This window comes from Solanum stenotomum, chromosome 4 (genome assembly GCF_019186545.1).
Source record: "Solanum stenotomum isolate F172 chromosome 4, ASM1918654v1, whole genome shotgun sequence".
Lineage (NCBI taxonomy): Eukaryota > Viridiplantae > Streptophyta > Magnoliopsida > Solanales > Solanaceae > Solanum > Solanum stenotomum.
The window spans coordinates 43,465,051-43,478,603 of record NC_064285.1 but is presented as its reverse complement, the minus strand read 5'-3'; positions in this window follow the sequence as shown (position 1 = coordinate 43,478,603).

Below are 13,553 nucleotides of genomic sequence, written 5' to 3'. Positions count from 1 at the left end.
AAACGTACTAACGCATACTCTATGCCTACATGATGTCACCATGTAGGGACCGGAGCACCGCTTGACCCTCGTCCTCCGCGTGGCTAATACGATTTTCTATCAAGGTTATTGGTGAGTCCTCCATTCCGGGGACGTTGCTTATGATCTTTTGCTATGTATAAGACTTTTCCTTTTAGTTATGTTTTGACTATGAGGGTGAGCCCAGTTGTTTGTCTTGGCCCCCGCTAAAGTACCTATGTTTAGAGGTGGTGTTGGACAAGTTGTGTATTATGTTTGAGCTTGATTCATCTATGGTATTTATGTATCATTTCTTCTTTTTTTTTCTTGCTCCCTTAGTCCCGATTTCCCCCTTGATTATGCTTATCGCTTATGGTCATTTTAATTGCTTCCGCGACCAATGATGTGTAAGATACGCTATGAGGCTTGTTTGGGGTTCCTTCGGGTTCCCCATTCGCCGGTCACGTCTAGGCCCTAGGCTTGGGTCGTGACACTCTACTTTCACTAGCAAATCATGGAGCACACCTATGGGCCTCTTCACAGTCCGATCAGCCATTAGTAACCGCATTGCAGTGGGCTTTGGGTCCCCCAGACCTAACTTCTTGTAAATAGACAAAGGCATGAGGTTGATGCTAGCACCAAGATCACACAATGCCTTAGCAAAGTGTAACAACCCTATAGTACATGGGATCGTGAAAGCACCAGGGTCTTCCTTCTTCTGCACCAGAGATCTAGTAGCAATAGCACTACAACGTTGCAATCTATCATCATCTTCAAAACTCACAGACCTTTTCTTTGTCACCATATCTTTCATAAACTTTGCATACCCAGGCATTTGCTCCAAGGCTTCTATCAAAGGAAAATTGATAGAAAGCTGCTTCAACTTGGTGATAAACCTGCGATATTTACCATCTTCAGTCTTTTTCACTAACCTCTGTGGAAAAGGTGGTGGAGGTCTAGGTATGGGAACCACTTTCTGAGATATCTCCACCTCTTGCTCTGTTGCTTTCTCAGAATCTGGTCTACCCTCTATCACATCATCTTCTTTTCTAATCTCAACTTCCACCACAGACGACATATGTGGATCTATGGTTTTCTTACCCCCTCGAGTAGTATTTGCCATATAATGACCATCATTCTTTGGATTCTGAATGGTGTTGCTAGGAAGAGTGCCAGGTTGACGCGGGTTCACTGTAGTAGACAACTGCGTCATTTGTTGCTCTAGATGCTTTATTGACACTGCATGGGCATCAACTTTTTAACCAATACCAGATAAATCGTTTCTCATCTCCTTCACATTCTCATCAGTCGCATCAAACTTTCTCATCATCTTCTGCATCATATATTCGATACGCGTCATATTACCTCCAGCTTCCCTAGCACCAGATTCCCGATTTTGAGGGGGAACATAGGGTCCAACCCGATCATTTCTGTTGCCATAGTTGTTCCTGTTGTAGTTGTTGTCACGATTGAAGTTCTCATCTCAGACATAGTGGCCCTCTCGATTGTAATTTCCATAGNATCTCCTTCACATTCTCATCAGTCGCATCAAACTTTCTCATCATCTTCTGCATCATATATTCGATACGCGTCATATTACCTCCAGCTTCCCTAGCACCAGATTCCCGATTCTGAGGGGGAACATAGGGTCCAACTTGATCATTTCTGTTGCCATAGTTGTTCCTATTGTAGTTGTTGTAACGATTGAAGTTCTCATCTCAGACATAGTGGCCCTCTCGATTGTAATTTCCATAGTTCCGACCTTAGTTCCCTTGATCTTGGTGCCAATTTTCCGTGTTGGATCCTTGGGCATTTGGTTGGAAACCCCCCGTCTGATCGTTCACCGCATAAGTGTCCTCTTCATAGTAACACTCCTCAACTGGTGGTGGAGTTCTAGTTAAGTAGTTTACAGCATTTACCTTTTCTGCTCCTCCACTCACATGCTTCAATACCAACCCCAACTCTATCCTCATCTGAGCCATCTCCTCACGAATATCATATGCAGAGTTAACAGTTGCATTATGAACGATAAATGTGTTTCTCCCAGTATCTGACCTCCTAGTGCTCCACGCTTTATTGTTGCTAGAGATCCTCTCCAATTTTTCAGCAATCTGTGCATATGTACAATCACCATATGATCCTCCAGCAATAGTGTCAAGTACTGCTTTATTGTTATCATCCTGTCCTCGATAGAAATATTCCTTCAGTGACTCATCGTCAATACGGTGGTTTGGGACACTTCTTACGAAAGCAGTGAATCTGTCCCACGAGCTACTCACAGACTCCCCAGGTAATGCCACAAAATTGTTGACCCTATCTTTGTGATTGAGCTTCTTAGACACTGGATAGTACTTTGCTTTAAACACCTCTGCTAGTTGGTCCCATGTAAAAATTGAGTTATAAGGAAGCTTAGTGAACCATACTGCAACATCGCCTGTCAGTAACAGAGGGAAAACTCGTAATCCAATGACATTCATATTCAAGTCTGGTCTACCTACACAACTTTTGCAAACCACCCTTAGCTTGGGCAAGTGAGCATGTGGATCCTCCGATGGGATCCTGAAAATAAGCCTCTTGCTGTAAGCATCTACATCAAACTACTAGTCACCACAAATGTGTGCCCTAGTGGTAGAGGAGGTAGGACAATGGGTCCATCAGAGTCTGGTGTGTCGATGTTGCCTCGATAGTTGTCATGTTGTTGTGGGCCTGGTGGACCATGCACTCTCACTGCATCTCCCAATTGATTTTCAGCTAGACCCCGATTTTCCCCACCAACTACTCTTGGCTGTTGTAACTCAACTGCTTCATCTAGATTTCCTCCGATAGGATTAACTGGAAGTCCTTGATTGTTCATTCTTCGCAAAGTTCTGTTCAACTCTGGATCGTACGGAGTAAGTGGTTCGCCTTGTCTCCGTGTACTTGGTATACACTAGAGTCGGAACCTAAGAGAGACAAAAACAAAGAAAAAAAAGTAAAATTAGGAAATATTTGACTAACGTTCAATATTGTAGTTAAAACTAAATCTAAAAGCCAGATTCCCCGGCAGCGGCGCCAAATTTTGATACGCTCAAATTACACCTCCTTTCAGAAGCATAAGCGATCGTTATCAAGTAAAGAACCCAACTTGTAGGTTGAGATCGATCCCACGAGGAAAATGGTTTAGACTTTACTTTTAACCAACAATTATATTCGATTAGTCAAATTATTTCCAGAAACAGGTAATAAAAAGGGGGGTTGTGCTTGTGTGAAACAAATAGTAAGAACTTAATAAGTAATCAATAATTAAACTCAACTTTGGTTGTTATCAAGATAAGAGAAATAACTAGGGTATACGTGTTCCCCATAATCTCATAACGCAGTAATCCTAGTAATAGCAATCCTTTTCTAGTGTATTACATGCAAAGTGATAAGTTAGGTATCTCTAAATCCTTGGTCCGGCATCTAGAGAATTTCACCCCGCACCTTGGTCTAGCTACGTGTGTATAATTTACTAACCCTTACCTTTACCTCATATTAGACATCATAATCGATGTTTGGCTTAGTTATTACTTCGCACCAATCGACACTAGCCTATTAGATAGTATCACACTAAATCTATGTTGATAATTCTTTTCTTGTTGATTACCTCCTTGGTCCGGCAAGAAGCAACAAGGCGAGTTCCTAGCTCGTGCTGTCAATCCGTGGTTTGGGACTGTGAGGTGGTTTTAGGGCTCATGACCTACAGAGGCCATCCATAGGGTGGGGATGGACCTACGGTGCGTGAACCCCATCCGTAGGTCTCCCTAAGTTGGCCAACATTCTTGAATCAAGGGGTCTTGGGGGTTAGACTTAGTGTCCTCCTCGAGGACCTCTAGGGTGGTCCAATGAGAGTCGTACCTTAATGTTTAACACCTAAACACTTCAACCTTGACTTGGGACAACATCAAACACCATCAAAATTCAAGACGAACACAAACGAACACATGTTAGGATCTAGTTTCATTAGTTCATTTTTAGGGTCGTTACATTATCCCTCACTTAGGAACATTCGTCCTCGAATGACACTTTTAACACATTAACGGTAACAACTCAAGACTAGCAGCCCACAACCATGCATGCAACATAATTATAAATGCACACAACTAGAAGGAAATATCAACTACACTTCAATAAACTCAAAACACAACAAGAAGGTAGGAACTACATCTACAAACTCATTATGCATCAAAACTTCACAGTCTAATTTCATTGGAGGAACTTCCTTCTCCAACTCACATCATGCTCATCACATCATCAATAAACACAATAAGCAATTTTCTCATAAAATCACAATATGCAACTTTTCATTAAAACACATCTAGCATGCTCAACAAGAGAAAGAAGCTCAGGGGAGGTGTACCTTAGGCTATATTGAATCGGGGATTTAGACTCATTTAGGGTTTAATATTCAAAGTTTTAGTGTCCTCGATTCCTATTTTATGCTCTAAACTGATGTTAGAATGCTAATTTACAATAATTAAGGCAAAAGAGCAAGGCAATGACATTACAGGGAAAAAAATGAGAGAATACATTTAAGAAGATGAAGAAAAGCAAGACGGGTACTCGCCAAAGCCACTTGGCGAATCGATGAGTGGACCTTCAACTCGCCAAAAGTTTCAGCAGGACAGCCCATGGATGAGATCAACTTGGCGATAGGATGGGTATTTCAGTGAATCGCTGAAGTGTTCGATGATGACAATTTAGCCTGCCAAAAGTTATAGAGCAATGGGTAAAAAGGCAACCCAAAAAGGTGAGCAGAAGAGTACTTGGCGCATCGCCAACTAGGTCGGCGAGCTCGACCTTGATCACCTAAATTTACAACAAAGAAAAGGGCAAAAAGCCAAGCTAAGAAGGCGATGGAAGGCGTCTTCGGTGAATCGCAGATTAGGTCAATGAGGCCCGACTTACTTTGCCGAGTGATTACGATGCTAAACTTTTGGGAACATATAAATGCAATTTTCAAAAAAAGAAAAAGAATTCCCACATTATCCTATTCTAGGTTTTTGATCCTCAACATTCTAAACATTGTTTTTGCACTTTTTGAGTAGACATTTAGGTTTTCTTGATATTGAACATAAATTTGAGAATTTGGAGTTAAAACTATTAGTTGATGATTGTAGTAATTGGGTTATTGTAGACTTAGCTTGAGAAAGTGGGTCTAAATGCATTCCTACTAATCTAGCTTGAAAAAATAGACTTATTGAGGTATTGGGTTGTTTATATGTGTTGTGCTTGTCGAGGTTCGAAAGAACTTGCTTGATTCGTGAGTGTTGATTGAGAAATGACTATTGCACCTAAAACCTATCCTACCCACTAAAATTCAACGATTTTTAGTAAATACTTATCACCCAGTTTGCGAAATTGGCATTCAATTGATCACACTCCAAGAAATCCCCTCTACTTATTTACTCTTGGTTGTTCATAGTTGTTATTTGTTCACTCAAATCCCTCCATTTGATATTGACTATCAACACCTAGTCATTTACTTTATTGTTTCGAAAATGTCTACATCTACAACAATTAGAACACCATTTTACTTCGTCATAAAATTCTTTACTGCATAACTTCCTGTGGGATCGACCCCTACTCTTAGTTAGGTTTATACTTGTTAGCGACCACCTACATAAAGAATCTTATGAAGTGTAGTTGAGCGTTATGAAAAATGGCACCGCGCTTGGGAGTGGTGTTTAGAATTCTTTTTTTGAAGTTTAGTGGTGAACTGATTTTGTTGTAGTTGAATCAACTTATTTTTGTTCTTTGTTGGCTGATCTTAAACATGTGAAGATGTTAGTGTTAACGGGAGCAATGCTAGCACACTTGGGCATAATGATGACATCGGTAATTTCCACGATGTCAATGAAGATTTAGGAAGTGCGGGTTCTATTTGATTGCCTCCGACTGTAGGCAATACAGTATTTCATGTGACTAGCACTATGTTGCAGCATTTGCAAATGAAGGGTCTCTTTGGAGGTATTTCTACTGAGGATCCTCATGACCACATCCGAAACTTTGTGGATGTGTGTGGGCCATTTTCTTTCAAGAACATCACTCAGGAATCGGTCCAACTTTGTTTGTTTCCCTTTTCTCTAACAAGGGAGACAATAAAGTGGCTAGCAGATTTACCAAGGGAATCAATCAGTTCTTGGGAGGAGCTCACTGATGTGTTTTATGTAAGGTTTTACCCTCCATTGAAGATAGTTAAGTTGAGGGATAATATTCAGAACTTTAAGCGAGTGGTTGGTAAACATATTCATGAGATATAGTTGAAGTTTCAGAAGTTCTTGCTCCAATGTTCAATTCATGGACTCCTGAACCATGAGTTGCAACAATATTTCTATGGGAGCCTAGATAGGTCAACAAGGGTGTGGCAGACCAAATCATTCGAAGAAGAATCATGCAACAACCGTTTGATATAGCATCTACTCTTCTTGATGAGATAACAAAAATCAATTGTGTTTGGTACACTATAGAAGATCAAGTGTCTCCTTTGAACTTTGGGATGACAAAAGAGCAAATGAAAAAGAACCAAGAGCTAGATGAAAACATAGCCAAGATGATGACCCAAATTGACCTATTGACGAGACATGTCATGGGAAGTGGTTCAAAGGTTGTGAATGTGGTCGGAGTTAGTGGAGTAAATCCTGATGAACCTCTCTTTGAAGCTATGTACAATAAAGAAGTGCATTTCTTAGCAAATCAAAGAGGAGGTTTCGGTCCAAACTATCCAATGCCGGATGGGAGTCAAGGTTGGAACAGGGATCATGATGACGGTTTGAGTGATTGGGATAGGGAATGGAGTGACAGTGGTACAAATTTTATAGAGTGGGACAGTGACAAAGAGCGTCAACAGCCATAAGAGCCAAGGGTTGATCCTAAAAATTTCTGCATCGAAGATATGCTTGCATGCATTCTCAACAAAGTGGAAGGATCGAACAAGGTGCTAAAGGAAATGAAAGATGATGCCACTTCTCTGAAAAAATAGTTATCTCACATTCGATATCGATTACACAGCTGGAAACACATATGGGTCAAATCTTGACTCATCTAAATCAAAGACCAAAATGAGGATTGTCGAGTGATACCTTGGTTAACCTAAAGAATGAAGCTTGAAAGCATGTCTTCACCGTGCCACGACAATAAATAAGGCGCTTATTGGGAGGCAACCCAAGTATTAGTTTTAAATTTTATTGTTTGAATAAAGGTTGTTAGATGTGCAGGTTGAAAATTTAAAATTTGGGAGAAATAGGCAATTAGGTGAACTCTCGTACTAGACGACGAGTCATGGAACAGGTCGGCGAGCCCGATGTGGATCGCTTTTTTAATCAACCAATTAGTTGTAGTTCTGGTAACTTCAGCGGAAAAAGGTTTCATTCGGTGCATTGCCGAATGGGTCGGTGACCTAAGTTATCATCGTGACTGAGGCACGAATTGAAGGGTCAAAAAAGGTCTTTAACCGTTTTAAATTCAAAACAGCCCTTAATTTTGAATGTTTTGACTCTTACACTCTTACACTTCAAATTTAGGTCATACTTTACTTGGTATTTTCGTGTGGTGATCATTTGCTTGGTAGAAATTTGCATTTTGCTTTCGTATTTGCTCGATTGATTTTTGCTTCTGTCTATTGATGCTTATCATGACCAATGACACTAACCTACGGTATGAGTGCCTATGATCGTCGATAGTATAGTAACCCAAATAAAGGTTGGGGTCGTGTCCCAAGGGAGTTGTTTTGAGAATTTATAGAACAATAAAATTTACCTCTAACTAGTCGTAGACAAAGACATTAACGAATAAAAACATAGTAAATTAAAGGGGGTGACACAAAAGTGTCAAATATCAAATGGGGGTTTTGTCACAAGTAGTAAAAATAACAAAAATTAACAAGAAAATCAAGTATGGGGAAAGGTTCTTAGGGTGTGACCGCAATAAACGTTGAGATAAATCGTTGGGTACATGCTTTCAATAGGAAATGTGCAAGATTATAGTGACTAGGCTAAGGTTTAGATGGAAATAAGTTTTCTCTCAGGCAACTTACCTCATTTCAAATGGGTTCCTCTAGGACACCCATTTGCTGCATGAAGACCAGCCTACGCCTTACCCTACTCACTCTCTCGAGCTAAGTGTTTGGATATGGAACTAGGGCTCACCCTCTCGGACTGAACCTCATGTCGACCCACTCCTTAGGCCATCAGTCTAGTGGTCTTGGTTTCGTAACCTCCCTCTCGGGCAAGCCGAAAACACATGGGTGGTTTTGTAATTGTAACTACAAACCCATTAAATTAAACCACAACCACTAGGTGAAATCACCATTAAAATACATCTAACCTATCAGCAAGCAAGACCCAACAACAATATCAACACATATTTGCTAAATCACACCCCAAGAATGGGGGTTTTCAGCCACACATCAATAAATAACAAAATACACCTAAAATGGCACTAAAATCAAATGGGTATAAGAAATTAAACCTTGATTTAAGCAAAGAAAGAAGAATGGGGAAGACCCACTTCCAAATTGGGAAAGATGAAATGCTTATCTCTTCATGTCTCCCACAAAACCCTGTTCAAACATGAGAGAAAAATATCTAAAAGGTACTATTCTATTATGAAAATTATAATAATGGTTCCGGACTTCCAAAATTAATAACTAGTTTAGTATTTATAGCCATCAGAAATTAGTGCTGACGAATAGCTCGGTGAAATTAGTCTAGTTTGCCGAGTGACTCAGCGACTCGCCCATCATATGTCTCATCGCCGTTTAGTGCTTGCCTTCAGCATCTTCACGTTCTGGACCATTGGGCGGTATAGTATTGCTTCGTGGAACTATTCGGTGAAGCGCCGACTGCTTCTTTCATCACCTTTTTTATCCTCTTCTTTCAGGGCTTCGCACAATGGAACAAATGGCAGAGTCTGTCCTTTTGGTGAATCACCAAAGGTTCTTGGCGATGCTCATGCTTCAACTTCTTCGTTTTTTTCAGCCCTTTTGTTCCTTTTTACGCCTAAGTGTCCATGCTTCTACTAAAACATCAAATACCTAAAACTTAAGAGTTTTCATCAGATATTGAGACAAAATAAGTTTTAGGTATCAAAATAAAGCCCTAAATGAGTCCAATTCGTGGAATCATCATCTATTTTTGATGTTATTGTCCCGAACTTGACTTGATTTATTCTCATTTGTGATGAATGCTCGTATTATTGTTTGATATATTACATGATCTTGAATAATTGTATGATTTTTAATAGTGGGATATTGTAGTATCATGTTAACTTTTCTGTTTAGCCCCTAATTGTTGAATTTCGTGTTTAAATTCCATGAAATGGTAGGTGTGTAGTGGTAACATGTTCAGTCTGGTGTGGGTAAAGTCTGAGTTACCCCAATTGTATCAATTTACTGCATTTGCCTAATGATAGACCTGGTGACATCATTCTTAAGGACAAAAGTCGTTTATTGGTCAATTTTAGACAAATTAGGGGAAGTCTCAGTACCCTAAGATCGACATCAAAAGGGATCTGGGTTTAATTTCTTAGAATAGGGGTTTAATTTCATTGTCGTGGGTTGTGTGTTGAAAACTAAAGGCCAGAGTCAAAGTTGGCACGAGAGACTAGTCGGCGAGCTTAGTCGAGCTTGCCGAATGACTCGACGGTTCACCAACTGACCCCTTCATCCTCTTTTTGATCTTACTTTGTCCTAATTGGATTCTAGAACATTCGGAGATATGCCTGAGATAGTCGAGTTTACTCTGTGACTCATTAATGTCTTTGTGATTGCCCTTTTCTAGACCCAAATCTTGGTAAAATACTGTGTAACATTTTGCGAGCCACCTTTGGTTCGCTGAATAAGTTCGGTAAATCACTAATTGACCCTGGACCTCACTGACTTATGCTAATTTTTGTGAATTTTTGTTTTGTTACTTTCGACGAGCTCGATAAAGCTCGCCGTTAGCGACTCATCAAACTAGTCAGGGAGTTTTTATGCTGTCACGACCCATGGGTACCTTCTAGATGTAACGTCGTGTATAAAACCCTGAAGGACTCCATACAATCCACTTATTACATCATAACATAAAGTAATAGAACAATAAAGAATAAAACAACATTTAATTCCAAAATAGTTTTCTAGAAGAGCGGAAGTCTAACTCATGTCTCAACATAGACATCTATTACAATCGAATGATAGTGGGCCTAGCCCATACGTCATGTTGAAAAAGCAAATACGAAAGAGAAACTACAATAACCAAGTCTGTCCTCGAACTATAAGGACTCACCAAGGTCGGGAGAATCAAAGTCCAAGCTCTAGCCCTTAAAATGGGAACCTTGTCTGTCAAACACTACATTTGGGAAAAATGTAGGCAAGAGTATGCGTTAGTAAAAAAATTTACTAAGTATGATAGCTATGCATAAAAACATTTAAAACATGCAAAAGGGGACATTTCATTTCATGAGATGCAATTGACCAAGTAAAACATGTTATAAGAAGGTTAGAAAGCAGAAGTCATAACATCATGGTCAATGTAAGCTAAATCAACATTAAAACTTTGAACACATGTGAGATAGTTCTTAAAGTAACCTTAGTTCATTAATCATCCTGTTGTGGGAAAATTTGCCTTAACCGACATAGAGACCGTGTGGGATATAACATGATCCCCAGTGTCTCCCACACCGAAAAGGATTGTTCTACTTGCCTAAGGTATAACCATGAACTTCTAGCTTAAGTGGATCCACTAGCTAATCAACCTATGAGGGCAGATAGTTTAAGGGATAAGGAGATTGCTACTAGAAACCCGACCTCTACTAGCGGGAGACTTCCATGTCATGAGACTTCTTCTAGAAACTCACCATTTACTAACGGGAGAGTTTCCATCTCAATGTTAATATCAACTCGGTGCTAAGCATAATTCCCACAGAATAGTATTTTCTTACTTATTCTCATTATCCATGGAAAGACATGGCATCTTGTCAATACAAGCTAGTTCATTACGATATCTCTTATTGATTGATTCAATCAGGTGAGAATAGCCTTTCAACCTAAGAATCCTTTCTATGTGAGAAAACTTTTCACATCATGCTACTATGTATTTATGAGAATAGCCTTTCACAACACAACATAAAACATCATCATTTTGGCACTTTACTCTCAAAGCCCTTAACATTTTCATAGATTTCATAAAATCGTGCATAAACTCATACTTTGCCCTTTCAAGGTTCAAAGCTTACTTTCAATCACCAAATCTATAATTAAAGCATTGGATAGGAATTTTATCATAAATTCATGTAATTCTACTAGTTCATACATTAGATCATAAAACTCCTCTTTCATAATCAACAACCCACATCAAACGATCACAATTTGGAAAACATTGGGGTTTGCATCGGTTCATAGGGGAAACATCATAAAAGCATTGTAAATCATCAATTCATGCATATTTAAACATAATTAAATCATTAAGATCAACAATTAAAAGAACCCATGTTGTTTGAAGAAAGCCCAAGCTAATTGGGGAATTCTACCATTTGAAATAGAGGAAATTGGGGACTCCATGAATGAAATAGATTCATGGATGAAAACTACAATACTTGAATCCAAATGCTAACCTTCAATAGAGAAATTTTACCCGTACCTTGAAACCCGATGTGCAATCTTCTTCTTCTTCTTCTTCATGTCTTCTGGAAAGAGACTATTTGGAAGGAGATTTGATTTCTTTTGGCGAATTTGGAATAAAGAATTAAATGGGGTGAATTTTGGGGTAAAAAGTCTTATATAGGGGTTCTAAATATAGGCAAAACGACATAGTATAAGAATTAATTAATTAGTAAAAGACTTAACTACCCCTGAAAAATTGGCTGACAGCAGTGACTCACGACTCACCACCGACGAACCGTTGGTGGACCTACGGTCCATCCTGCACGTTCGTGGTTGGGTGTTCTGGGACTTGATTTTGGGGGCTTCGAACTACGAACCGTGGACCCACCTATGGTCCTTAGGTCCAGTCGTGGTCTTAGGCCTAGATAAATTTTTGGGTGGCCAACCAATGAACCCCACCTACGGTTCGTGGGTCCACTTACAGACTGTCTGTGGTCTTCGTGGGTAGCACTTGTAGGTCCTGAATTTTTGGTTCATTACGCTCTTTCAGATACATGGTGTTACAACTACAAATATTAAACATTAATGTTTTGTTAACTTGTTTGTAATGTATTGGTTCGTTAGGTGTGGTTTTGCAGATATGGCAAGACCCAAAGTTCCCGGTAGGAACCAACCACCTCGAAAGAGAGCACGGGGAGTAGTTATCTCTGAGGGAGTTGCCCCAACATGAGAAACACAGCCCAAACTTTTTCCGACAGGGGGAAATGTATAAGTAAATAAAAGGGTCCTAGAGAGCCGAGTCAGGTTGAGAGCAGCTTCGATTGCTTGGGAATCTATGACACCTACCTCACCACGTCATAATCTGATCTTGAGGATAGCTCGCGGTCTAGACCACTAGCCTTGTGTCTGAGATAGAGGATGATCAGACTCTTTATAGGCGACGAGCTAAGTTGCAGTCCAAAGCACTACGTGATCCAGCTAGACTATCGGTTACTCCGACACCACCTCATTCTCCAGCATAGACTATTGAGAAGATACCACCAGTGCCCCCGAAACAGGCACCTCAACCTCGATCGATGAACAAACTGAAGGTTGCCGGGTTGAGGATGATTCTAGTAGAAAAGAGGTTGTCTACAGATGGAGTGGTGGATAGGTATCCAAATGTGTGGGACACAATTTGGTTCCACATGTTTGAAAGATTCACATAATCCCGAGGCTATTACATACGTTCTTGCATCTGGGAGCTCTACACATATGAGAAGTTGGTCCCAAAGGGAAAGAAGAAGGCCAGCCTATTCGCACCGGTTGATCATGTGGTGGTGCATGGTAAAATGGTTAAATGCAACAGTACATACATTAATTAGGTGTTGAGTTGTACCATGAGTGTGAATTATTTCTTGGAGGACCGGATACAAAAAAAGACCCTACATAACCTAAATGGGTGTTTGGCTCCTTTGGTTTTTGATATTACAGTGCCATGGATCGAGCCACGTGTCCAGATTGAGAAGAATGACCTAAATGTAGTTGCACGATACTGGTTTAGATTCATTAGCAGCACAATAATACCATCCCAGAATGAGTCAATTCTCCAGCATCCAAAGGCAGCTTTGTTAGGTTATATTATCGACCGGGATTAACTGAATCCCAGGTTGATCATTGAGCAGGAGATGGCCATGAGGGCCAAGTAGAGCCAGACATCGCTCTTTTTCCTAGTGCTGATCATGTTATTGTGTCGGCATGCTCGACGCCCTTTGTGGTGAAGATAGATGCGGAAGTGACTTCTACTGACATACATTTCCCCAGTTTTTTATGTAGATATGCTTGACAATGATACAGTCCCTCCCGCTTAAGTCAGTGAGCCTTCAGGTACCCCTAGTACTACTCATATTGCTCCTTCTTTGTCTTCTGCTACTACTACTATTGCTACTCCCCCTATTGACACAAGCGATGCTCTACA